This window comes from Rhynchophorus ferrugineus, unplaced genomic scaffold, assembly GCF_030347505.1.
Source record: "Rhynchophorus ferrugineus isolate W39M unplaced genomic scaffold, kcgeb_rfMv2 rfM1, whole genome shotgun sequence".
Classification (NCBI taxonomy): domain Eukaryota; kingdom Metazoa; phylum Arthropoda; class Insecta; order Coleoptera; family Curculionidae; genus Rhynchophorus; species Rhynchophorus ferrugineus.
The window spans coordinates 10,288,222-10,313,404 of NW_027472580.1; the positions used below are offsets into that span (position 1 = coordinate 10,288,222).

The 25,183-nt window shown below is 30.7% G+C and overlaps 2 non-coding genes across 2 annotated transcripts; both read left to right on the forward strand.

Annotated features, from left to right (window-relative positions):
• The first annotated feature begins 12,648 nt into the window (after window positions 1-12,648).
• TRNAS-CGA (transfer RNA serine (anticodon CGA)) lies at window positions 12,649-12,730 on the forward strand. The gene has a single exon. It is a non-coding gene; the product is annotated as a tRNA-Ser (tRNA).
• A 7,612-nt stretch (window positions 12,731-20,342) lies between these two features.
• Window positions 20,343-20,424, forward strand: TRNAS-CGA (transfer RNA serine (anticodon CGA)). The gene has a single exon. It is a non-coding gene; the product is annotated as a tRNA-Ser (tRNA).
• The last annotated feature ends 4,759 nt before the right edge of the window (window positions 20,425-25,183 follow it).

Below are 25,183 nucleotides of genomic sequence, written 5' to 3' on the forward strand. Positions count from 1 at the left end.
TTGTAATAAAAGAGGATTTTACTGTTTACAAGAGAAGAAGTTAACATTTAGTCACTTATTTTCATTGAGAATATAACAGGTGTATTGAGAAGTCCTCGGCCTACCATAGTAAAACACATTTTTTGGCAAAATTAGTTTTTTTTTATTCAACATAATTCCCTTCAAGGGGAATACTCTGATTATAGCGACCCTCCAACCTTTCGATACCATTTTGTATTACGATTTCTCTTTTGCTTCAAAATTCTTCATTCGACGAAAATGTCTTCTCAGCGAGCACTCTTTTGAGATCTAAGAACAGGAAAGAGTCGCTGGGGGCCAGATCTGGAGAATACTGTGGATTCGAAGCCATTCGAAGCCCAATTCATGGATTTTTGACACGGCGCATTGGGTTGTTAAAGCAGCACTTCCTTTTTCTTCAAAAACGGCTGTTTTTTGGCGATTTCGTCCTTCAAACGGTCTAATAACGCTATGTAGTGGTCGCGGTTGATGGTCCTTCCCTTTTCAAGGTAATTAATGAAAATTATTCCATGCGTATTCCAAAATACAGACGCCATAATCTTGCCAGCCGACTGTTGCGATTTCCTACGCTTTGGAGTGGGCTCATCGTGTGCAGTCTATTCGGATGGCTGTCGATGAGACTTCGGATTCATTGTCACATATCGATGCAAAACCTCGGGTTTATTTCGCTTGATTATCTTCAAAAACTGCTCCGAATCATCAACTCGTCGTTGTTTTGGGTCAAAAGTGAGCTCGCGCTGCACCCATTTTGCACAGAGATTTCTGATGCCCAAGAATTCATGAATTATATGATGTACACGTTCACTTGATATCTTTAGATTGTCTGCTATTTCATTCAGTTTCAGGTAACAACCTCTTTTGGGCGTCCATTGCGATTATCGTCTTTGGTGCTCATTTAATGACGTCTAAACTTAGCATACCAATTCTTGATCGTTGATTTTCCTGAGGCAGTGTCCGGGAATTCGGCATCAAGCCAAGTTTTTGCTTCAACTGTATTTTTTCCCTTCGAAAACCAATATTTTATAAACAGGCGAAATTCCTTTATATCCATTTTTTTCACAATAACAAAAGTTATTTCACTCAAAATGCTATAATTCACAAACCAATGATCCGACGGCCGTCAAATTTATACAAGCATCTTTTCAGGGTTAAGGCTAACCAAAAAACATTTTAAGCTTTAATTCTAGTAGGGCCATATATAATGCAGGCCTGGGATTTTTCAATTGATCTGTTATTGCTCAGTTTTTTATCGACCACTTAAACCTGAGTTACATTGATTCATTGTCTATTTATAAATATATATTACTATTTTTTAATGAAATTATTAATATAAATAAATAAATATGTTTTAAAATTTCCATACAGTCTTTTTTATTTATGGTACTTCAATATGTACTTTAATATCGTAACTTCAAAATGGCCCCCGTTACAAATAATCCATTTAAGTGTTCAGCAGGTTCAGTTTGACAAAAAAAGCCGATTTATTTAATGTTATAGAACAAAAAAAAATTCTTACACAGTATTATTACTGCATGGAGTGAGTCACAACCGATGTATTAACGCAGACCCAAAGATTTACAATCTAAGGAAACGAGGCTTTTACATAAATTAATAACGAATTCCGCGAATCAAATTAATTATCTTAATCGATGCAAAAACAACTAGACAAAATGCCGCGTTTATATCTGAAAATACCCTCATAAAACAAGCTGAAACTCAGCAAGAAAAAAATCGAAACGACCAAGCTTATCTGCAACCGCCGGATGTGCAGTAAAAGCTATAAAAATAAAATTAGCGAAATCGTGTGGATGTTAACTAGTATGCGTTCTGCCTCGATAGATAAGGAGTTTTTTTATTGTTTATGCTAACCCAATAGTGGCGTGACTCATCAACGATAAGGCAAGATCTACTTAATTAACTGTATTTAAATAATTATTCTTGTACTATAGCGTATTGTTTTCTTTGTTGCAATATATTATTCGCGGGTAGTCAGTCGATGCAAGTATTACGTATTTTAGACAACGAAGAAACGTATCTTCAATCGCGATGAATCATCATTCAGGGCGATCAAAATGTTGAATTATCTTTGCAGCTATAATATTTCATGACATACATTGATTGTGACTTTTATTATAGTATCATAGGATATTAACTATATTGAAAATTTGCTTCACTTTCTGAAGAAAACGGGCACACCTGGAGGCGTGAAATTTGGCACGGTTAAAGCTTATATCGAGGAAGAATATTTGACCCTAAAATTTTTGTATGATATGCGCTATAACAGCTCTATTGAAAAGTCCCCGGCCTTCCATAGTAAAACTATTTTTTACCCAACATAATTCCCTTCAAGGAGGATACACTGATTATAGCGACCCTTCAACTTTTCGATACCATTTTGTAGTACGATTTGTCCTTTGCTTCAAAGTAGGCCTCAGTTTCGGCTATCACCTCTTCATTCGACGAAAATTTCTTCCCAGCGAGCATTCTCTTGAGATCTGAGAACAGGAAATAGCAGGTGAAAATACGGTGGATAAGGAAGCAATTCGAAGCCCAATTCATCGATTTTTGACACGGTGCATTGTCTTGGTGAAGCTGCACTTTCGTTTTCTTCAAATGCGGCCGTTTTTCGGCGATTTCGTTCTTCAAACAGTCCAATAATGCTATGTAATAGTCGCTGTTGATGGTCCTTCCTTTTTCAAGGTAGTCAATGAAAATTATTCCATGCGCTTCTCAAAATAAACTGACTATTGCATTTTCCCACGCTTTGGAGCGGGTTACTCGTGTGTACTCCAGTCAGATGACTGTCGATTGGACTTCGGAGTGAAATGATGGAGCCACATTTAATTCATTGTCACATATCGACGCAAAAACTAGGTTTTATTGCGCTTCATCATCTTCAAACACTGTTCCGAATCATCAACTAGTCATTGTTTCTGGTCAAAAGTGAGTTCGCGCGGCATCCACTTTACACAGAGCTTTCTCATGCCCAAATATTCGTGAATAATATAATGTACATGTTTAGTTAATATCTTTAGAGTGTCTGCTATTTCATTCAGTTTCAATTTACGGTCATTCAAAATCATTTTGTAGATTTTTTAAATGTTTTCGTCGGTAACAATCTCATTTGGGCGTCCACTGCGTTCACCGTCTACGGTGCTCATTTCACCACGTCTAAACTTAGCATACCAATCCTTGATGATTGACATTTTTTTCACAATAACAAAAGTTGCTACACTCAAGGTGCCATAATTCACAAACTAATGATCCGAGAGCTGTGAAATTTATACACGCATCTTTTGAGGGCTAGAGCTAACTAAAAAACATATGGATCTAATTATAGTAGCGCCGTCTATGTGTCAGGCCGGGGACTTTTCAATTGACCTCTTAAATAAATAAATTCCAATAAAACGAAATACCGCAATCAATCATTCAGGAACAGACCAAAATATATAAACAATTAATTTAGAAGCCGGCTTGGTTGACGCAGTGGTAAAGGCAACAGTACTGTCTTCCTGCTCTTGAGATAGCCGCGGGTTCGAATCCTGCTGGAGCTGGTTGTAAATGTGTGTTTGTGATTGTTTAATACTTGTGATTGTCCTAGACAAGAGTGCAAAATGCGACAAGAAAAATGATCACAGTCACGCCAGTAACCAGGGCGGGATATCTTCTGGGATGATTTCTAAGTCGGTCACTCGGCAGTCGGTAGGATTAATGCCGAGGACCGTGGTTCGGAGCCCATGTTAAACTGTAGGTCCAGTCCAGATAAACCATCGTCGGTAAAAAGGTTATTTAAAAATATTTTTAAAAAATAAATAAATAATTTAAACTCTGATCGACGCGTTGCCAGCTCTAACTTTTATTCGATAGATTATTTGTTATTTCTGTTGTAGGTAAATCAACTACCGACGCGTAATTTTTGAAATCAAAATTTGGCAATGTTGTGCCGCAAAATGCCTGTAGGCAATTTTGAATCGGAAGAAAGAAGTTATTTAATTTTAAGTAATAACACTACTTTAAGATTTTATATTATTTTTGGTGGTTGGAACTATTAAAGAGTTATGACAAGTTTGGATAAAAAACGATTAAGAATAGTATGATGACGGAAAATTATATTTTACTTTTTCTGTAGAGATATTAAATTAATATGTCTGCTTTATCGGAAGGTATATACAGATACGAAAGAAAAATCCGTCATAAACGAAAATTTCATCCCAATATAGATTAACAACAAAATTTGAGAATAATAAGAATCGTCTGTCCTGTTTATTTACAGTATACTTAGAATTTTAATATCAGCTTTTCAGCGAACCGAGGGCAGCTAAGAAAAACTATGCTTGCTTAAGCACTGATCGTTCTCGCTTAGGTTTCTGAATTCATAATACTAGAGGTAATTCTGAAGGTCATTAAGATTTTTCTGAATGTTTTAGTGGTATCAACTTCTGATCCATTTCTGGTTTCTTTAGTTAAGTTATTTCTTAGTAAAGTACTAACCTAATAGTGCTGGTAAAAATACGTTAATTTGTGTACCAAGTGTTAAAATGAATGTTGCAAAGAATATTAAGAATTATTAAATAGCTTCATAGAATTTTAATTCCTTTTTTGGTGATGGGTTGTTAATTCCCGCGTGAGACAAAAGACAAAGTAGAAAGCAGCAGATAAACAAAAGCCATAAAAGCCAACTTATAGAAGAACAATATACAAGGGTGATATCAAAGAGTTGAATAAATAAGCAAAGAACGATGTAATTTTACATAAAATATAGAAAACGAAATTATTCTTTTAAGCCTGATGTATTTATTTTCTTTCCAATATATACTTTAGGTGAGAAATATGGATAAAAGGTAAAGACTATATGACACATAATTGAAATAGTGAAAATATTCACCAGTTAAGATGAAACTAACTACAATATTTGCATAGATAGAACATATAAGACAAATAGGCCAAATTCTGAATTACTAACAATAATTTTTGTAAACATTTTAAAGCATTGATAAATATTAAGATGTTTTACGGTTAATGTATTAACATATGTGACTATGAGTCTTTACTTTATATGCCGAACTTTTGAAATATCAATAGTTAATTTCATTTTATAATACAATGTACTGCCAATTCATGCATAAATTATATGTATATATATATATATATATATATATATATATATATATATATATATATATATATATATATATATATATATATATATATATATATATCCCATAAATCTGTTAACAACCTTTTTTCTAAATAAATTTACATTTTTCATTTATTATTATTGAGTTATTCGGTTTAGACAGACTTTAGTCATGAAAACTACCTGTCATATAAAGAAATTTGTCGCTAAAGCTTATCGAACACTTTTAAAAACTTATGGTCATGCTGCTTCGATATATCTCAGTTCCCGATATTGTTCTGAATGATTTAAAAGTGGCTAGAATCGAAAAGAAAAAGAACGGGTTTGTATTGGCTCTATATCACTAAAAATAACTTTTCAGACTATTTCGAACAGTTTGCCATCCTTTTGCATGAAAACTCTAGGCACATTACAAGAGCTGTGAAGCATAGCGTTTCGTGATGAACTTGTTTAGATCTATGCAGCATGGTTTGACTTGCGCACTGTTTCAAAATGCTGAAGAGGTGCACAAATGGATCAATGATTACATCGCTGCTAAGCCAACAGTAATCTTTCGACACGGCATATGAATGTTGCTAGAAAGATGGTAAGGAGTGATGAGAGATATTTTGATTAATTTATATAGTATCAAGTATTTTGAATAAAGTGATTATTTTAACAATAACGATATAATTTTGTAAACAAAGGGAAAAACAAATTAACCAATCATCGAGAAAAGTTACATTTAGTTCCGCGCCATGCATTTTAAATTGTTCTTCCTGATATTTAACATATTTTTGTACGAAAAGTTACGTCTTCTACTGCGGTGGTCGTAAGTTAAATTCGAAAGCAGAGTTGCGGTTTTATCAAAATATTGAAGGTGGAACGGTGAAAATGGTTGGACGGATGTTGTGCTCTTTTTGCGATGATAAAATGCGTTGTAAAATAATGGTAATAAATTGCGCGGTGTGTGAAGAACGACTAGAACTGTCTGTTGGAAAATTAGAAATGCGGTTCAAAGTTCATTCATGGAAAATTTTTTGGTGTTTTTTCTGCCTTAGTCTTTCCTTGTTATATGTCTCAGTAATAAAAGTATTCAGTTCCTGCATGTATTTTGGTACACGGTAACCTCCCATGTATTTAGCATTCTGTACTAAAAAAAATAGCTCTCTATTTAGTATTACATAGTTATATATTGTATAGCGTAGTATTTCTGGAACATTCGAATTGAATTTTCGACAAACTTTATTTTTGTTGTTTGTTTCGAAAAAAACTAGTGCTGAAGCAATAACAGAGAGAAGAGAACCGATAAATTATTGGGAAAAAGCCGAGTTCATACTTTCGTAGAACTTTCAGACAGATTATCAGTTGATATAGATACAGACATAAATATCAGTAATATTTCTAGACGTTTACATGCTATGGGTTACATACGAATTGGCTGACTGACAGAAAGTGCTCTTTTCCCGAAAAGAAAACCGTTTTAATATCATGGTTTTACTGCTTGCCGCTCAAAAAACGAAGCGATTTCTGTAGACGTGTGAGTGGTGATGAAAAATGGATCTACTTTGGTAATCTCAAGCGCAAAATGGCATGGGTTAGTCCGGAAGAGACGGAATAACTAAAATCATAAAGTTTTAAGTGAATATTGTGAGATGAGCAAACTCCACTGTACTATGAAATGAACTGAAGCAGATTTAGGAACAAGTCGTCTTTTTAGATGATAACGCTAGACCATACGTTGCAAGACTTGTGAAGGTTATTACAGTTGCAGCTCGAATGGTAAGTTTTTTCGCACCCACCGTACTCACCATACATAGCATGTTATATCAGAAACTTTTTTTGCGACAGAGTAGAAACCACATGGATTGGAAAGTTGTAAGTAAAACCATCTGAAACTATTAGTGATGTTTCTATTAATCTATAGTAATATGGTGGCAGATGAAGTAGAACTAATCGTGAATTCGCTAGTAACATACCAGTAAAATTGTTGTTTTATTTAAATTTAAACTAACAATTAAATTTTAAGCTTTCATGGTGAATGAGAAGATTTAACAACTCTCTATTTATAATCAAACACATATAGCATCATTTCACCGTAAAAGGAGTAACACTTTAAACATTAAACAAATTAAAGGAGTAAGATCTGATATTACGTAAATATTTTTGCAGAATATTTAGTCCTAATAAACGTTGCATCATAAAAGGAAAACAGGTTTTGACTGTATTGTGTTAAAAATGAAACCACATTGTACCACATTGGAGCAAATAGCACTGTTGATAACTTTTGAAGTTGGGTATCATTTGTTTGGTTTATTGTGTATGTGAGTCTCTAATAGTTTTGTATATTTTTTTTATAACATCTTTATAAGATACGCTTAGTACAATCTTAATTATTATTATTATTACAATTAATTTATTACTACTTTTCCTATGTGCTTGCTTGCTATGCAGCAAGACGAGTGCGAGAAAATACATCAGTATGTATTCCTCAATTATACAATTATAATTATTTATTAATTATTAACTTATAGCTATAGTTTACACTAATAATACACACTAAATGTTCACACAAGTTCGTATGGTTTTGTTCGTTTCAGTCTCCTGACATCCTGTGCGATGTCCAGCAGTTGTATTGCTTCCACGTTACAATGATTTAGTAATCTTCTTTCGTGTTTCAAGGCGAAATCCTGCACAACTTCGCAAATCCATTTGATTTCCAGGTCATCGTGCAGTTCTTCATTGGTTACATAGCGATAGGCATTGGTAATCAATCGAAGAATCTTGTTTTGACAGCGCTGTATGACTAACTGATTTGAATTTTTAGTGCAACCCCATATTTGCACCCCATAGGTCCAAATTGGCTTTATAATTGTATTATAGATCAACCTCTTTGATTTTAGATCAAGTTGAGAGTATCTTCCGACTAACCAGTATAGTTGTTTTATTTTGGTTCTAATGTGTTTTGCTTTTTGCCTAACGTGATGCTAGTTTTGTATATAACTATGTATAATTAATTTTTTTTATCATCATTCATCGTCTTAGAAAATATAAAGCACTTGATTTCAATAATACTATTTTCACAAGTCCCAAATTGCGATTGTGCTGTTAATGGCTACCTTTTAGAGTTATTAACTGCATTTATTATTTTTCTTGATAAGTATTATAGCGATAGTATTTTTAGTTAATGTTCTTCAATAATCACATTCGTTATGGGTTCTATCGGGATATCGCGCTGAATCAGTTTGTTGGACAAAATATGGGGCATCAACGATCACTCGCAACACTTTATTCTGGTACCTCTGGAGGATATCTATATTAGATTTGCTAGTAGTACCTCACAGTTCAGTGCCATAGGTTAAATGGGCCTATGTATTAACATACAGCAAAACCTCGCAAAACAACCAGTAAATTTGGTTTAGTTTAAGCTCAAGCTGTTTGCGTTTTGTAACTATATGTTTTTTCCATATCAAACGTCAATCTAAATGCATTCCCAGATACTTAACGTTGTCTGCTTGCGAAACTTCATGATTATTCAATTTTACTGAGGGACATGTTCTTCTACACAAGGTGAATGTTACATGGGTAGATTTGCTTTGATACGCCACGTTTTCAACCACAATTCGACTTTGTTAAGATGAAGTTGAAGGTTTCTTCTGACTGATATTAGATTCTCGTGTGATGATAAAACCGCTGTATCGTCAGCATATGTTGCAACAGTAGTGTTCCTTGAGGTCGGTAGGTCAGCTGTATACAATAGATATAACAATGGGCTAAGAACACCGCCCTGCGGAACACCCGAGTAAATTTGGTTTAGGTCAGTGTACTCGTCACCCTATTTGACAATCAAATTTATGTCTGTGAGGAACGATTTCAGCAGTTGAAAGTGTATATGGGACATCTTTTTCAATTTAACAGGCAGTCCAGTGTGCCACACCTTGTCGAAGGCCTAAGAAATATCGATAAATGCAGCAGAGCAATAATTTGGTTGACTAATCTATGTAAATTGATGGTCTGGAATAATAATTATTTCTTCTGCGATTATTTTAGATCTCTTAATGTATAATTTTTCGAATAGTTTAGAGATCACAGGTAACAGGCTTCTGATCTTTTCCCAGGTTTAAGAATCATAATGATTTGAGCCACATTCCAAGTGCTAGGAAAGTAATTAAATCTTAGCATGGCATTAAATATGAATGTTATTAATTTTATGCACTTTCCTGAGAGCTCTTTTAAGATTCTTCCAGTAATTAGGTCAAAACCGGTAGCTTGTTATTGTTTGTTTTACTTCCTTAACAGTAAATTTCTCATGTAGCAGATCCATCTGAAACGGAGTATTAAGAAAGTCAACTATGCTATTTTCTTCTGTTGAGGATATTTCAGGCGGGTACGGATTAAATACTGATATTAAATGTTTAGAGAAAACTTTGCCTTTATCTTTATCATTCCTAGACAAGGTATTGTAATTTAATAAAACGAAAACGTAATTTGCAGAATGTGTAAATAATAAATAAAATAGTAGGAATAACGGGCTAAATAAGGGTATCAACATTGACTATGTAGTGTCACAGTCTTTCACATCGAAATCACAACTCACCGTAAGTTTCTACTTGCAACGATGACTTTCAGCAGATGTTTATTTGATTAAATAACTAGTAACATTTTCTGTTTAAATATAGTTTCTCTAACAGTTTTCTAAAAGAAATCAACACATGATCCACCCTATAAAATGAACTGTGCATTTCTGTAACACTAAACTTCAAATTAACCTTAAAGAATACAGGAAATCGGTTCAGCTCTCAATCGAATAAACCAAAGAAACCTTCGAATAAGTGTGTAACGTTGGCAATTAAAGGAAAGGTACACCGCTCTTTGTGCGTTCTCCTTCGCGCGTCACTCCCCTGTCCTCGGCTGATGTGGTCACGATGTATTTGTAAACAACAAAACTGCCGCAGAACAACGACAACGTTCCTGTTTATTGTTTTTCTCGTCCGATAAAAATGGCCGCGCTCATACGATCGCTGCCTGCTAATGGGCCTTAAGAAAGAAACAATCCTTTATATGCAGAAAAGATGCTTTATGTAGGTATTACTTATGCATGTTTAATGAATAATAATCGGTTATCTCGATGAATGTTAACACATACTGATTCTGGTGAAAGAGAGACCTTCTGCTGTTTGCTTTTTGTGATAAAATATATTTTAAGTACAAGAAATGTGATGCTTAGGAATTATACTTTTGTGTAAAATTGTGTTGCACTTATTAGTTATAGCAGGTGTAACGGTTTCGAAAAACTACATATTTTTCAAGAAAATGGAAACATTTATTTATTCAAAGTATTTACTATTTGATTCTATACATCTTGCAAATCTTTCAGGCCATTTGAGAATGCCATCCCAAAAAACCTGTTTGTACTTTAACAAAACCATTTATCGAGCCATTTCCTAACTTATTATCAAAATTAGCGAAGTGCTACCACTCAAGCGCGTGTCCTATTGATATGGAAAGTTGATAGAGGGATGGGACAAGGTCTGGAGAGTACGGCATTGCCTACCATTCATTCCTTGTGGCATTCTTCTTCCTGTCATTTAGATTTTACCCATTGCTCGATAGTTGTTTCCTGCATCAAATTTAACGCTTCTGCCAATTGCCAATTGTATTACACATAGAAATGACCACTTTTGAAATTTCAGAAACACGCCTCACCTGTTTTTAAGGTTAGAGCACGCCCACCGTAAGTTTCTACCTGCAAACGATGATTTTCAGCAATTTTTTTTTGATTAAATGATAAAAGTAATGCGTACCATAAAAGCATATTTTCAGGCACAGTACTTAACATTTTCAAAGATGTATAATACTATGACGGTATTACTTTAGCAAAATATAACATACATAGAGTAATATATAAAATGTTAACTTAATACAAATAATTTCAGAATTGTTTTGCTTGGTCTCAGCAGGAAGGCGAAGAACATCATTTCGCTGAATTTCATTGTCGACGATTTCATACGCATCACGTGAATAACCTCTGACGTCACATTCTACTGACCAACTAAATTTCAAATAATACCAAAATGTAAGTTTTCAAAACTATTTATCAATATAAAATTCCATATAAATAAAAAAAATAATCAAATGTAATAGATCAATAAATAATTAAATATGGATATAAAAATGGCTGCAATCTAATTGAAAACATAACATATATATCGCGGCAAATATATTTAAAATTGTCAATAGCTCTTTTTCCCTATTTCATATTTTTTAGTACTATCAATTCAATTATTTGATGATCTTATGATGTATTAAAGTTTCTACCTATTTGTTCTCTCATACTAAAAGCAGGGCAGCACAGATGAAAGTCTGTATCTGTTAATATGTTCAATATGTTCTACTTAATCTGTTCTAATATGTTCTACTTGTTCAACACAAAATATATATTTAGACAAAATATAATTATTACTACAACGTTATTGGGAAAACTATGGAACAGATAACTCAAACAGTTCAATCAAGATACAGTCAGAATGGAGAAAACATACCAAAAAGCAATACTAGAAACAAAAAATTAAAATGTATGATATATATCAAAATTATTGCTGTGCTATTATTATGGTAAAATCGAGGATTTAATAAGACAGCTTAAGCATATATTATAAACAATATAAAGGCATGATACATACAAAAAATACAATAAAACAGCATAATCCTAGCTTTATGTGTATGCCTTTTTCCTACGATTCCCAAACAAATGTAACTCAAATTTATATAGCAGCTAAAAGTAAGTCAAATGGTTTATGATTTTGAGGTTTTTTCTCTTCCCAAATATGTTGTGTAAAAATGTCTAATTTATCATACATTAAAGATATTATTAAATGATTATATGTTTCTGTACTAACACCCAGCTTATTTAAATAATTTTCTCCAAATTCTCAATAGAACAATTTGAATGTATCAAATAAACAAAGGTATCTTTGAATTCTAACCAATTCGTAAAATTACCATTAAATTTAGGAACTGGAATAGCTGGCAATTGAGGCGTTGAACTAATAGAAAGAGATGATGATTTCGACATTGAATTACTTTGTTCTTGATAATCCAATTGTTTTTCATATTTATTTACTAGTAGGGTGTGCCGTTATAGTGATATTGTTCTATAATACAAAGTGTCAAATACTTCGGGATATATAGAACACTGTTCCCACATCTATTTTCAAGTAAAGATTGTATACATTTTACTTTAAGATCTACTTGAATTTCACTCTAGAAACTAATAACTCAAATTAACATAATGGATTTATGTATATATTTATATAAGCATTTAAAAATATGCTTATTTATATATATAATGTTATTTAAACACGGCTGTTCAAATAATATTATCTTTATACTACCAATATCAATTGTTTGCATTTTTTATTTCAATAACAATAGCATATTATTTTTACTATTTACATTTAATTCTATTATTCCATCTGACGTAGCTATACCACAAATGAACCAACATTACAACAGCTGCGATGTCCGAGTGGTTAAGGAGTTTGACTCGAAATCAAATGGGCTCTGCCCGCACAGGTTCGAATCCTGTTCGCAGCGAAATTTTTTTTCATATTTAAATTTATTTTTGGGTAAATAATATATACTGTCATCGATTCAATAACAGTCTTGTGCAAATGAGATATATAAACGGTATAAAATGAAGGGGAAACCGAAAATAACTATAATTTTTCCTTTATTTAGAGATAGCATTGAATTATTTTTTTTTTCATACCGAAAACAAACATTTGGAGGTTATTTGGGTGTTTGTCTTATATTCCACAGTAATATTCCATACAATACTACTTAAATCCTTAATGCAAAAATAACAGGTAGTTCAATAAGTTCGTGGGGCTTTATATATTTATCTACAGTAGAACTAAAAAGAATATATAATTTTGATACTTCATTATTGTTAGAGATATAGCCAAAATTTAAATTCCAACTGTTAATTTAGTCTCTTTCTGCAGGTCATTCAAGTCAGACGTGTCAGAGTACTTTAAATATTGAAAAAATTCGCTAGCGTTATAGCAAAAACTATTTTACTGCAACTTGATAAGCAATATCTAATATATAATGTTTTTAAAAATGTAATAGGCTTTTGGATATAACTTAGATTATTGTTAGAGAGAACAATATCGTCTATATAAGTAAACATCACTAATATCATCTATATATTAATCGGTTTAGGGATAATTTTGGCTCTTTTATGAACACGGGGGCACTGAGAGGCTAGAAATTTGGCACACTTAAAACCTATACGAAGGAAAATTTTTTAACCTTTTAATTTTAAGAATTTTAATTAATTTGATATCTGGTGAACCCAGTCCAAGAAAAATTCACTTGCTTAAGAACTGGTAGTGATTGAGCAGGTTCATTCCTTCCTAATATTAACTTCTAATTCATTTCAGCTTTCATTAGTGGACGCATTTCGTAACATAGCTCTAACCAAATATTAAGTAATAAATACATTAGTTGGCGCATCGAGAATTAAAATGAATATTTAAATTTTCATTTGTTAGTGAGTTTTTAGCCCTCGTGTGGAAAACAAGGGAAAGTAGGAAGCAGTAGATTAACGAAAGTGATAGAAGACAAATTAAAGTTTGAGATAAATAAATTTACTGATAGGAAAAGCAAAGAACGATGTAATTTTATTTGAAAATGTAGGTAAAGAAATTATTCTTTTATCACATAAGCATGGTTTTTATTAAATTTATAGTTCTTCAATATATATTTTAGATGAAAAATCTGCATAAAAATATTATTTATTATACATTAGATTTTATGCTCTAAGTTGTTGAACTTCTAAAAATATTACTCATGATACCTTTGTTACAAACGTTCAGTCATGTAGTAATTTAAACTTATTAATACTTAAGAATTTCTAGAAATTAGGTTTAATTAAATGCCATTTGAAAATATGTTAGTGAGTGTAAGTTCTTGAGATAGTTTGCAGGAATTTTAATATATATGTATTTGTTAACGTAATTAACGTTATATATGAAATGTATTTCTGATCTTTTATTGAAAATATTGTCAACATAAATTTTAGTAATACTAACATCATTTTTAAGTTATTCCCTTTAGTCCTTAGAGAGAAACATGATTAAATTTATAAATTATGGTCCGATTTCGATCCGAAGGCGATCAAAATAAATTTACTGATAGGAAAAGCAAAGAACGATGTAATTTTATTTGAAAATGTAGGTAAAGAAATTATTCTTTTATCACATAAGCATGGTTTTTATTAAATTTATAGTTCTTCAATATATATTTTAGTTGAAAAATGTGCATAATAATATTATTTATTATACATTAGATTTTATGCTCTAAGTTGCTAAATTTCTGAAAATAATACTCATGATACTTTTGTTACAAACGTTCAGTCATGTAGTAACTTAAACTTATTAATACTTAAAAATTCGTAGAAATTGGGCTTAATTAAATGCCATTTCAAAATACGTTAGTGAGTGTAAGTTCTTGAAATAGTTTGCATGCATTTCAATATACAGATATTTGTTAACGTAATTAATGTTATATATCAAATGTATTTCTGATCTTTTATTGAAAATATTGTCAACATAAGTTTTAGTAATACTAACATATCATTTTTAAGTTATTCTCTTTAGTCCTGAGAGAGAAACATGATTAAATTTATAAATTATGGTCCAATTTCGATCAGAAGGCGACCAAAATAAATTTACTGATAGGAAAAGCAAAGAACGATGTAATTTTATTCGAAAATGTAGGTAAAGAAATTATTCTTTTATCACATAAGCATGGTTTTTATTATATTTATAGTTCTTCAATATATATTTTAGTTGAAAAATGTGCATAATAATATTATTTATTATACATTAGATTTTATGCTCTAAGTTGCTAAATTTCTGAAAATAATACTCATGATACTTTTGTTACAAACGTTCAGTCATGTAGTAATTTAAACTTATTAATACTTAAAAATTCGTAGAAATTGGGCTTAATTAAATGCCATTTCAAAATACGTTAGTGAGTGTAAGTTCTTGAAATAGTTTGCATGCATTTCAATATACAGATATTTGTTAACGTAATTAATGTTATATATCAAATGTATTTCTGATCTTTTATTGAAAATATTGTCAACATAAGTTTTAGTAATACTAACATATCATTTTTAAGTTATTCTCTTTAGTCCTTAGAGAGAAACATTATTAAATTTATAAATTATGGTCCGATTTCGATCAGAAGGCGACCAAAATAAATTTACTGATAGGAAAAGCAAAGAACGATGTAATTTTATTCGAAAATGTAGGTAAAGAAATTATTCTTTTATCACATATGCATGGTTTTTATTAAACTTATAGTTCTTCAATATATATTTTAGTTGAAAAATGTGCATAATAATATTATTTATTATACATTAGATTTTATGCTCTAAGTTGCTAAATTTCTGAAAATAATACTCATGATACTTTTGTTACAAACGTTCAGACATGTAGTAATTTAAACTTATTAATACTTAAAAATTCGTAGAAATTGGGCTTAATTAAATGCCATTTCAAAATACGTTAGTGAGTGTAAGTTCTTGAAATAGTTTGCATGCATTTCAATATACAGATATTTGTTAACGTAATTAATGTTATATATCAAATGTATTTCTGATCTTTTATTGAAAATATTGTCAACATAAGTTTTAGTAATACTAACATATCATTTTTAAGTTATTCTCTTTAGTCCTTAGAGAGAAACATGATTAAATTTATAAATTATGGTCCGATTTCGATCAGAAGGCGACCAAAATAAATTTACTGATAGGAAAAGCAAAGAACGATGTAATTTTATATGAAAATGTAGGTAAAGAAATTATTCTTTTATCACATATGCATGGTTTTTATTAAATTTATAGTTCTTCAATATATATTTTAGATGAAAAATGTGCATAAAAATATTATTTATTGTACATTAGATTTTATGCTCTAAGTTGTTGAACTTCTGAAAATAATACTCATGATACTCTTGTTACAAACGTTCAGTCATGTAGTAATTTAAACTTATTAATACTTAAAAATTTCTAGAAATTAGGTTTAATTAAATGCCATTTCAAAATATGTTGGTGAGTGTAAGTTCTTGAGATAGTTTGCATGCATTTTAATATACAGATATTTGTTAACGTAATTAATGTTATATATCAAATGTATTTCTGATCTTTTATTGAAAATATTGTCAACATAAGTTTTAGTAATACTAACATATCATTTTTAAGTTATTTTCTTTAGTCCTTAGAGAGGAACATGATTAAATTTATAAATTATGGTCCGATTTCGATCAAAAGGCGATCAAAATAAATTTACTGATAGGAAATGCAAAGAACGATGTAATTTTATTTGAAAATGTAGGTAAAGAAATTCTTTTTTTATCACATAAGCATGGTTTTTATTAAATTTATAGTTCTTCAATATATATTTTAGATGAAAAATGTGCATAAAAATATTATTTATTATACATTAGATTTTATGCTCTAAGTTGTTAAATTTCTGAAAATAATACTCATGATACTCTTGTTACAAACGTTCAGTAATTAGTAATTTAAACTTATTAATACTTCAAAATTTTTGAAATTAGGTTTAATTAAATGCCATTTCAATATATGTTAGTGAGTGTAAGTTCTTGAGATAGTTTGCATGCATTTTAATATACAGAGATTTGTTAATGTAATTAGTGTTATATATCAAATGTATTTCTGATCTTTTATTGAAAATATTGTCAATATAAGTTTTAGTAATACTAACATATCATTTTTAAGTTATTCTCTTTAGTCTTTACAGAGAAACATGATTAAATTTATAAATTATGGTCGTACTATATAATACGTGAATAAAAACTAAATCTACAACGGCCGGTTGATATGTTACTAACTAACTTGACATTTATATTTGAACCGTTAGATATTTTAAAATACAGAGCTTATTTAATATTAAGACCGAGTCCAATCCTGTTTGTTAAAAGGGGGCAACGGCGTGGACTCATAAAAGCAATTAAAACGGTCTAACTGACCAACTGACACATAAATAAGGCTCCTTTTTTTTCCAATGGCCATTCGACGTAATTCTTTTATGCAAATGGCAAGGGGAGAAAACGGGATATATTTACGGCTAGCGCATAGCCCGAATTTTTAGCATTGGCATTTTATGATTTTATCTAAACCGTTTTTAAGGGGTTAAGATTAAAATACATGGGATTTTCGGTTTGCATATAATAAATTATATTCGCATGAATTCACTGTGTTTTTAATAGATATATTGTATTGTATCGGAATATTTAACCGTTAAACTTTTATGTGTTATATGTTTCGTAGTATACATAGACTCTAAAATATGATTAATAACTACGTATTTTACACATTAACGTAACATGGACGGAAATATATTATATTTTTGAAATGTATTAACATTTAACAACAAGTCCTTAATGCAAAAATAACAGGTAGTTCAATAAGTTCGTGGGGCATTATATATTTGCCTACAGTAGAACTAAAAAGAATATATAATTTTGATATTTCATTTTTGATAGAGATATAGCCAACATTTAAATTCGAACTGTTAATTTAGTCTCCTTACGCAGGTCAGTTAAGTCAGACGTGTCAGAGTATTTTAAACATTGAAAAAATTCGATAGCGTTATAGCAAAAACTATTTTAATGCAACTTGATAGGCAATATGTAATATATAATGTTCTTAACAATGTAATAGGCTTTTGGATATAATTTAGATTATCATTAGAGGGAACATTATCGTCTATATAATTAAACATTACTAATATCATCTATATATTAATCGGTTTAGCGATAATTTTGCCTTTTGTTTTGAAAACGCACCGAGAAGCTATAAATGTATATATATATATATATATATATATATTCAAAGTTACCTTGTATATAATTCATCTAGAGTTACGATATTTTGATAGTTTGACTATGACATACCACAAAATTCTAATTGTAACAATAACAAAATAATTGTACAAAAATGTTATTAAACATATTTAGTTTATTTTAATATTATAGTACATCTAATGTATATATATATATATATATATATATATATATATATATATATATATATATATATATATATTATCGAAGGACTTAAAACTACAATTGAGAACGCATTTATAATAGTTTATAGGTTACAGTTCTTTTATTATATTTACATTGAACTCTTTTCCACACCACCCATGAGGTAGAGTTCTAGGCGCGCTTTTTCTATATAGTCGTATCCCCCTGGAGGCCTCATCCACCTAATCAACAATTTTGTATCAAAGTAATGTATTTTACTGTCATTCGAGAGCTTATTTACCTTTTTACGTTTAGTTCTTGTTTCCTTCAATGGTGTGTTTTGTATTTTTTAATTGTTCTGCTACTACCTGTGTACACCATTCTTGATAAAATTAATCACTGAATTCTGCCTAATGAATTTCCCATATCTACAAAACAGTTAGTATTCATTCTCTGCTCATACATTCTAAAACCTAATCCTCATGTTTAGTTCTGAACAATTACAATCATATATGTGCACACAAATCTTTCACGCCTTACAGTACCATTTTATACAGTTAAATTTTATTAATTATGTACATAACTTTAGTTGTTTCCACTCTCATCACTTTGTCTCAGGAATTTCCAGCATTGCACAGCTTTATCACGTATTGTGAAACTTTTCTTCAGTCGCTTTCGCTTTCCGAGTCATTGTCCAAGTAAATCATTAAACTATTAATTTCCAATCTGTCTAAAAAATGTTAACAATTCCATCATTCATCAATTACTTTCTCTGTATGTCTTATGGAGTTCATCCAAATCGAAGGTGTTATGGTCGACAATGCTTCCTTCCGCATATCCAAACAGTTTTTGTTAGAATACCAATTTCGACCAGTATGTCTATTATAATAAGTCTTTGCTACCCCCCATATTAACTCGATTGGATTGAATAGACACTTATGGGGAGGAAGTGGTAATACTATGTGACCATATTGTTCAGCCTACTATATTTCTTTTTACGAGATTATTTATAAAAAAATAAATTGCAAAAAATGCAATGAAACGTTTTATTTATGTTTAACTAGTAACAATTTGAAATAGTTCATTCTTTAACTTTCTTCGGTTTCTTCAAAACTTATTTTATGTACTTTAAGCCATTCCTTAATTTCAGTCTTAGTTGATGCACCTGTTGGGATCTTCTCCACCGGTGTACTATGGTATGGTGAATTGTCCATAACAGTGACTGCTGGTTCCTCCAAGTTCTTTGAAAGCTGATTTTCAAACCACTGTAAAAACAAATTATGGTTTATTTCTCCATGGTAGTAATCCTTGGACTTCCTAGCTTATCTTTCAGCGTTTTATGGTACTTTCAAAACTAACAATTTTCTCTGAAAGGATTGTATTAACTTCCGTTTCGATTGAAAAACTGCTTTCTCTTTTTATAAAGTTCGCACATTTGATCTCTGATACAGCTAACATCAACTGATCTTGATTCATCACCCGTCTCACATAACGACTTTTTCTTTTGGTGAATTTAAGATTATATTGTTTCTTATTTTTTGAGATCTTTTAGAAACCATGTCGGTACTAATATTCAGTGCAGCTGCAACACGCTAAAAATATTTTCAATAAAAATCCCGTAATTATAATATTTGAAATAATTTTGCATACGTTTGACAACCGGACGACTTTGACAGTCTAATTCGGTTTCACGTTCGAACTTATCAGACAGCATTATGCCTCTTTTTGACTAGAATAAAATGAGAAGAAAATTATTTTCTGATTCTGAAACAAATTTACAAATTGCGACAGGCAATACGTTAAACATCTTAATGACGTATATATATATATATATATATATATATATATATATATATATATATATATATATATATATATATATATATATATATATATAGATATGCCAAAACGGTTGGACTTAACAACTATTTTCAGCGTATTTAAAGCCCCATTTAATGTCACAAGTTGTATGTAGTATCTACTTAACGTATGTTTTTAATCCTTTTTTAAAGTCTGATAATAGTTTACTTGTAGATAGTCTAGCAATCGTAATTCAGCACTACTTATATTACTTCTTGACGAAACTGGCCCCATTGTTATTTTATATAATTATATCATAAAGGGAAAAGTCATATTATCAGCTGCGATGTCCGAGTGGTTAAGGAGTTTGACTCGAAATCAAATGGGCTATGCCCGCACAGGTTCGAATCCTGTTCGCAGCGATATTTTTACATGTTATTTTCCAAATATTTCAAACAAACCAATTTGTTTATTTACGTATATGAAGTTAGAAGTAGTAAGTATGTTCTTGTAGTGTGTTTAATAAATAATGACACTGTTTAATCTTAGTAGATATATATTGTGGAGGATGTTGATTATATTTGGTTTATTTCCATCATGTTGGTGTTTTTGTGGTTAAATAATCTGCTTATTCGTTTCCTATTGTATCAATATATCGCAGTATCTACCGACATATAGTTCTCTCTTTTTATTGTGTCATTTCTCACCAACACAGTTTTAAATTATATAACTAAAAATAGTCACTAACTATAACAAAGCTATTTATTATATACTGAATAAGTTCTTTAGAACCTCATCTATTCATTAATGTAGAACGGAATGCGGTAAACGTATATTTGTTTAATTTTTCATATAAGAATATTTTATTTTTATAAAAAATAAGGATTTCTACCGTAATTAAATGATGCCGTCAAGAATATACCTTTTAGATAGAAGTAAACCTTCAAATAGTCAAAATCACTAAAATTATATAATAAGTCCAACTTAAGTATGTTAAGCAGTAAGTCAAAGGTATAAAATCGATACGAATTTAATATTTTACCTTTTATAACACTATAACTTTTAAATAATTCATTCGAACACTGAACATTGGCTTCATCACTGACAAAGACTTGGGTTCTGATGCTGTATCATTTCAATAATTATAAACTAAATGTGTAAAACCAAAAGTTGTTAAATTAAAGCCACTTTATTACTAGAAATTAGTTTTTTAGTTGCATTTTCTTAATCAACACAACAGTTTGAAGGCACGTTTTTAGTTGACCTAAAAAATGGAATAAATATTCAAGCAATAATTTAAAAAATTCCTTGTCTCTTATCATAATTCATAAGAAAGATCAGCACTCGTGCTCTATAATCACAAAGTTTACTAACTACACCACCAATGGTTGTTTTCTTAAAATTGACGACTTGGGTCAATGTTTTTATATTTAATATAGCCTAGTTTTCTAAATATGTGTTAATACTTTCAAAAACTAATAGTTTAAAGTACAATATACTTTGTTCGCGTTTTTTGTATTGGAATGTGCTAACTGTACTTTGTGCTAGGGAGGATATTTATGTATTTAATGGCAGAACATATCACACTTTCACGTAAAGGTGTACATTGTATTCTTGCACGAAAATAACGTTACGGTTAAAATACCTTTAGTAAGGTAATCAAGACCGGAAGAGATTTGAGCTTCACGAATCTAAAACAAAACACGACGATAATTCTGCTGTAAAAATTAACAGAACGAAACTGGGCCTCAAATTTTCCATAATATGGAGAAAAAGTCATTGGTTTACTCTGTGTAGCGACAAAACCGAGACTAAATAGAACTCATAACATAAGAGCAAGTGATTGGAATAGCCTAAAACAAAAAACTGAACGAAAAAAAGGGTTCTATAGATAGATTTCTATCAATGGAGTTAAAATTACTTTAGTTAGAATTGGAGAAGCTTCGATAATAATATCGGCACCGCTATATGTTAAAATTGATGGAAAACTGAATAGAATATCTTTTGGAGTGAACATGACAGTAACCATACACACGTAATCACGACCGGAAGAGATTTGGGCTTCCCGAGTCTAAAACAAAACACGAAGATAATTCTGTTGTAAAGTTAACACAACGAAACTGGGCTTCAAATTTTCCATAATATGGAGAAAAAGTCATTGGTTTACTCTGTGTAGCGACAAAACCAAGACTAAATAGTACTCATAACATAAGAGCAAGTGATTGGAGTAGTAAGTAAAACATAAAAACTGGACGAAAAAAAAAGGGTTCTATAGATGAATTTCTATCAATAGAGTTAAAATTACTTTACTTACAATTGGAGAAGCTTTGATAATAATATCGGCACCGCTATATGTCTAAAATTGATGGAAAACTGAATAGAATACCTTTTGGAGTGAACATGACAATAACCATAAACATTTTTTAACATTATGTCAGAGATTCCAGGATTAAAAATGAAACAAAGATATTTTGCCAATAATAAATTGTCCATCACAATCACTAGATTTTTCTCATATCGAATTAGTGTGGTATATACGTATCGGATAAGCTTGCTAGAAAAGTGCAGCTGTTCGAATACTTATTTAAGTTAATAAAATTAACGAGTACAATTTATGAGAGAAATAACAAAGGATTAAAATATAAGTTAGTCTATTCTGATGAGGCTAATATTTAATTTAACTAACTTTAACTAAATGTTAGTCTACGGTTTGATTAAGATTGGAATGTAGTAAGTTAAATCTTTCAATAATTTCAAGGCTTTTTAATTTTATTTTAAGCATTAATGTGAAAAATGGGTACAATATATTTTAATTAAAGAATTGTCCATCGATAGCCTTTACTTTTTCCAACTTTATAGATTTTTTTGAAGAAAATGTGTATCATGGGGGGCTGTCCACGAATTGACCCATTTTTTTGGTATATTCATAAGAAGTGCTGCCATTGATGTATTACCACGTTGATCCTCATAATTTTTTCGTTTCGAAAAAAATATTCAATCTTTTCAATTCAACAATTCAATTCAAAACTTTCAATATCTCTTGACTTCAATTTGTATGAACACGAAACTGAATACACAAACTGTCAATTGTATGGTACAAAATATCCAGGCTTTTTTGTTTGCTTTGGTTTGATCGGTTACTCCCAATACCTCATATTTTATTTTGTTTTATACGGATCATCACGCATTCAAAACCTCGTCTTCAAATTTGTCGGGCTGTTCAGAACGATTTTTGTCTACCGAAATCAAAATCGCCACATAACGCATGGGTGCCATAAGGTTTACACAGCATAATCTTTCGCTCAGGTAGTTCAAAGGATACATTACTCCACAAAATCTCCGAATTTTGCGCATGCGCACTCTCCAGCATTGAAAGAATCATAAAAAAGAATAAACTATATTGTCATCCTTTTCTAATGGCCATCCATTAATTTCTGGTCAATCGGTAATGTTGATCAGGTCAAAACAACAAAATAATGTAGAGTATTTAGATGTTGTGTTACATTAGTAATTCTATAGTAATAATAATTAAACGGTTGTGTTATTCTTGATTATACATTGGTTTTAAAATATGGACGAGCAAGGGTAAGTGTAGAATGTAAGGTTAAATTTTTAAAAAAGTTATAAAATCCAAACAGCATCAATTTTATTTATAGTGGGATTTTAGCCAAATATGTAACACATTATTTTCAATGACCTGGAATAGATATCAACATATTCCAAAATTTAATGATAACATGAACAGAACCGAAAATTATTCTTGTTGGGTTGGAAGCAGTCAAGTCATTAATGAGGTTTGTTCATCAAGAATAGTAGCAAAATCTGTAGTAACTGGTAATAATTAGACACTTATTTTAAACACAATATATTTTAGCAATGATGTATATTTTATTTTATAGCCAAGATGTAGCTAGAATTTGTTGAGAGTAAAAGTCGAGGAATGTGAAATTCAGAGAATCAGAAAAGAAGAAGCTAGACAGTATTTTGCTTAGATGTAAGAACAGTGTAGAGTAATATTATGAAATAATCAAATTTGCTAACAAAAGTAGACCTGGATCAAATAAACAAATTATAAAACTATCAACAATACCCTAATGATCTAATGATAAGGAAGATACAATGCATTATTATTTAAGAGTATAAGTAAATAAATTATTGTTTCGTAAAAATAATGATGTATCGACTGAGATGTTTTTCAGTTACGATCATCCAATCGTTTTAGGCTAGGAAATGTTAAATATGTTAATCAAAAGCTCGAGGTAGTCAATTCATTAATGGGGTTTGTGGATTAAGAATAGTAATAGCGATAATATTTGGAGATTGTTAGGAAAATTTTACTGCTTTCATATATAGTGGTAGCTTTTTCGCATGTTTTTAGAGTTTCTTTTTTGTTTACGTTTTTGTTCTTAAATTATTTTTATTATTTCATGTTATTCAATAATTTTTAAATAAAATGTATTATTACAAGAAAAAATCAATGTTTTATCCCTCCTTATATATAGTTTCAATATTAAATCAGTTATTTATTAAATATGTGTATTTTTATTTATAAAAGATAATGATATTTTTATTTACCTTCTGAACCTATTTATCTGCTTTTATATATTTTCTCGGATTATTCTCTATTTTAAAACTTAGTGGACCCAAAATGTTATACGCCAAGAACGGAGATGTGGAGTAACGTATCCTAACGTATCCAATTCTATCGCCTTTTTCTTCGACTGTAAATAAAAAGTAAAACTTCCCTCAAATTTCTAATTCATCTCTTTCTCTCTCTCCTCTTCTATTACATATATATATATATATATATATATATATATATATATATATATGCGTATTTCCGTACGTGCTTTGTATGTATATCGAAGTTTGTAATTTCAAACTAAATAGCATTCAAAGGTTTTGTTATTGTTTGATTAGGAAACGCTGATGGGGTAAATTATCGGGGTGAACCGTGACTGTGATTTCGCAACGTCGCGGGTAGGACGAGGAGGAAGGGGCACTTTTTCGGGTGTTTCGGCCCTTGCGAGAGGTAAGACCTAGGGGTGGCGGCGAATTAGGACGCAAACTTCATCTAAGCACTTCAAGATTACAGAGCGCAGATGGCAAAATATTAGCGCAAGTGAACGTGGGGTGAACGCGTAGCATGGAGAACAAATCCGATCTAAATGCTTAATAATT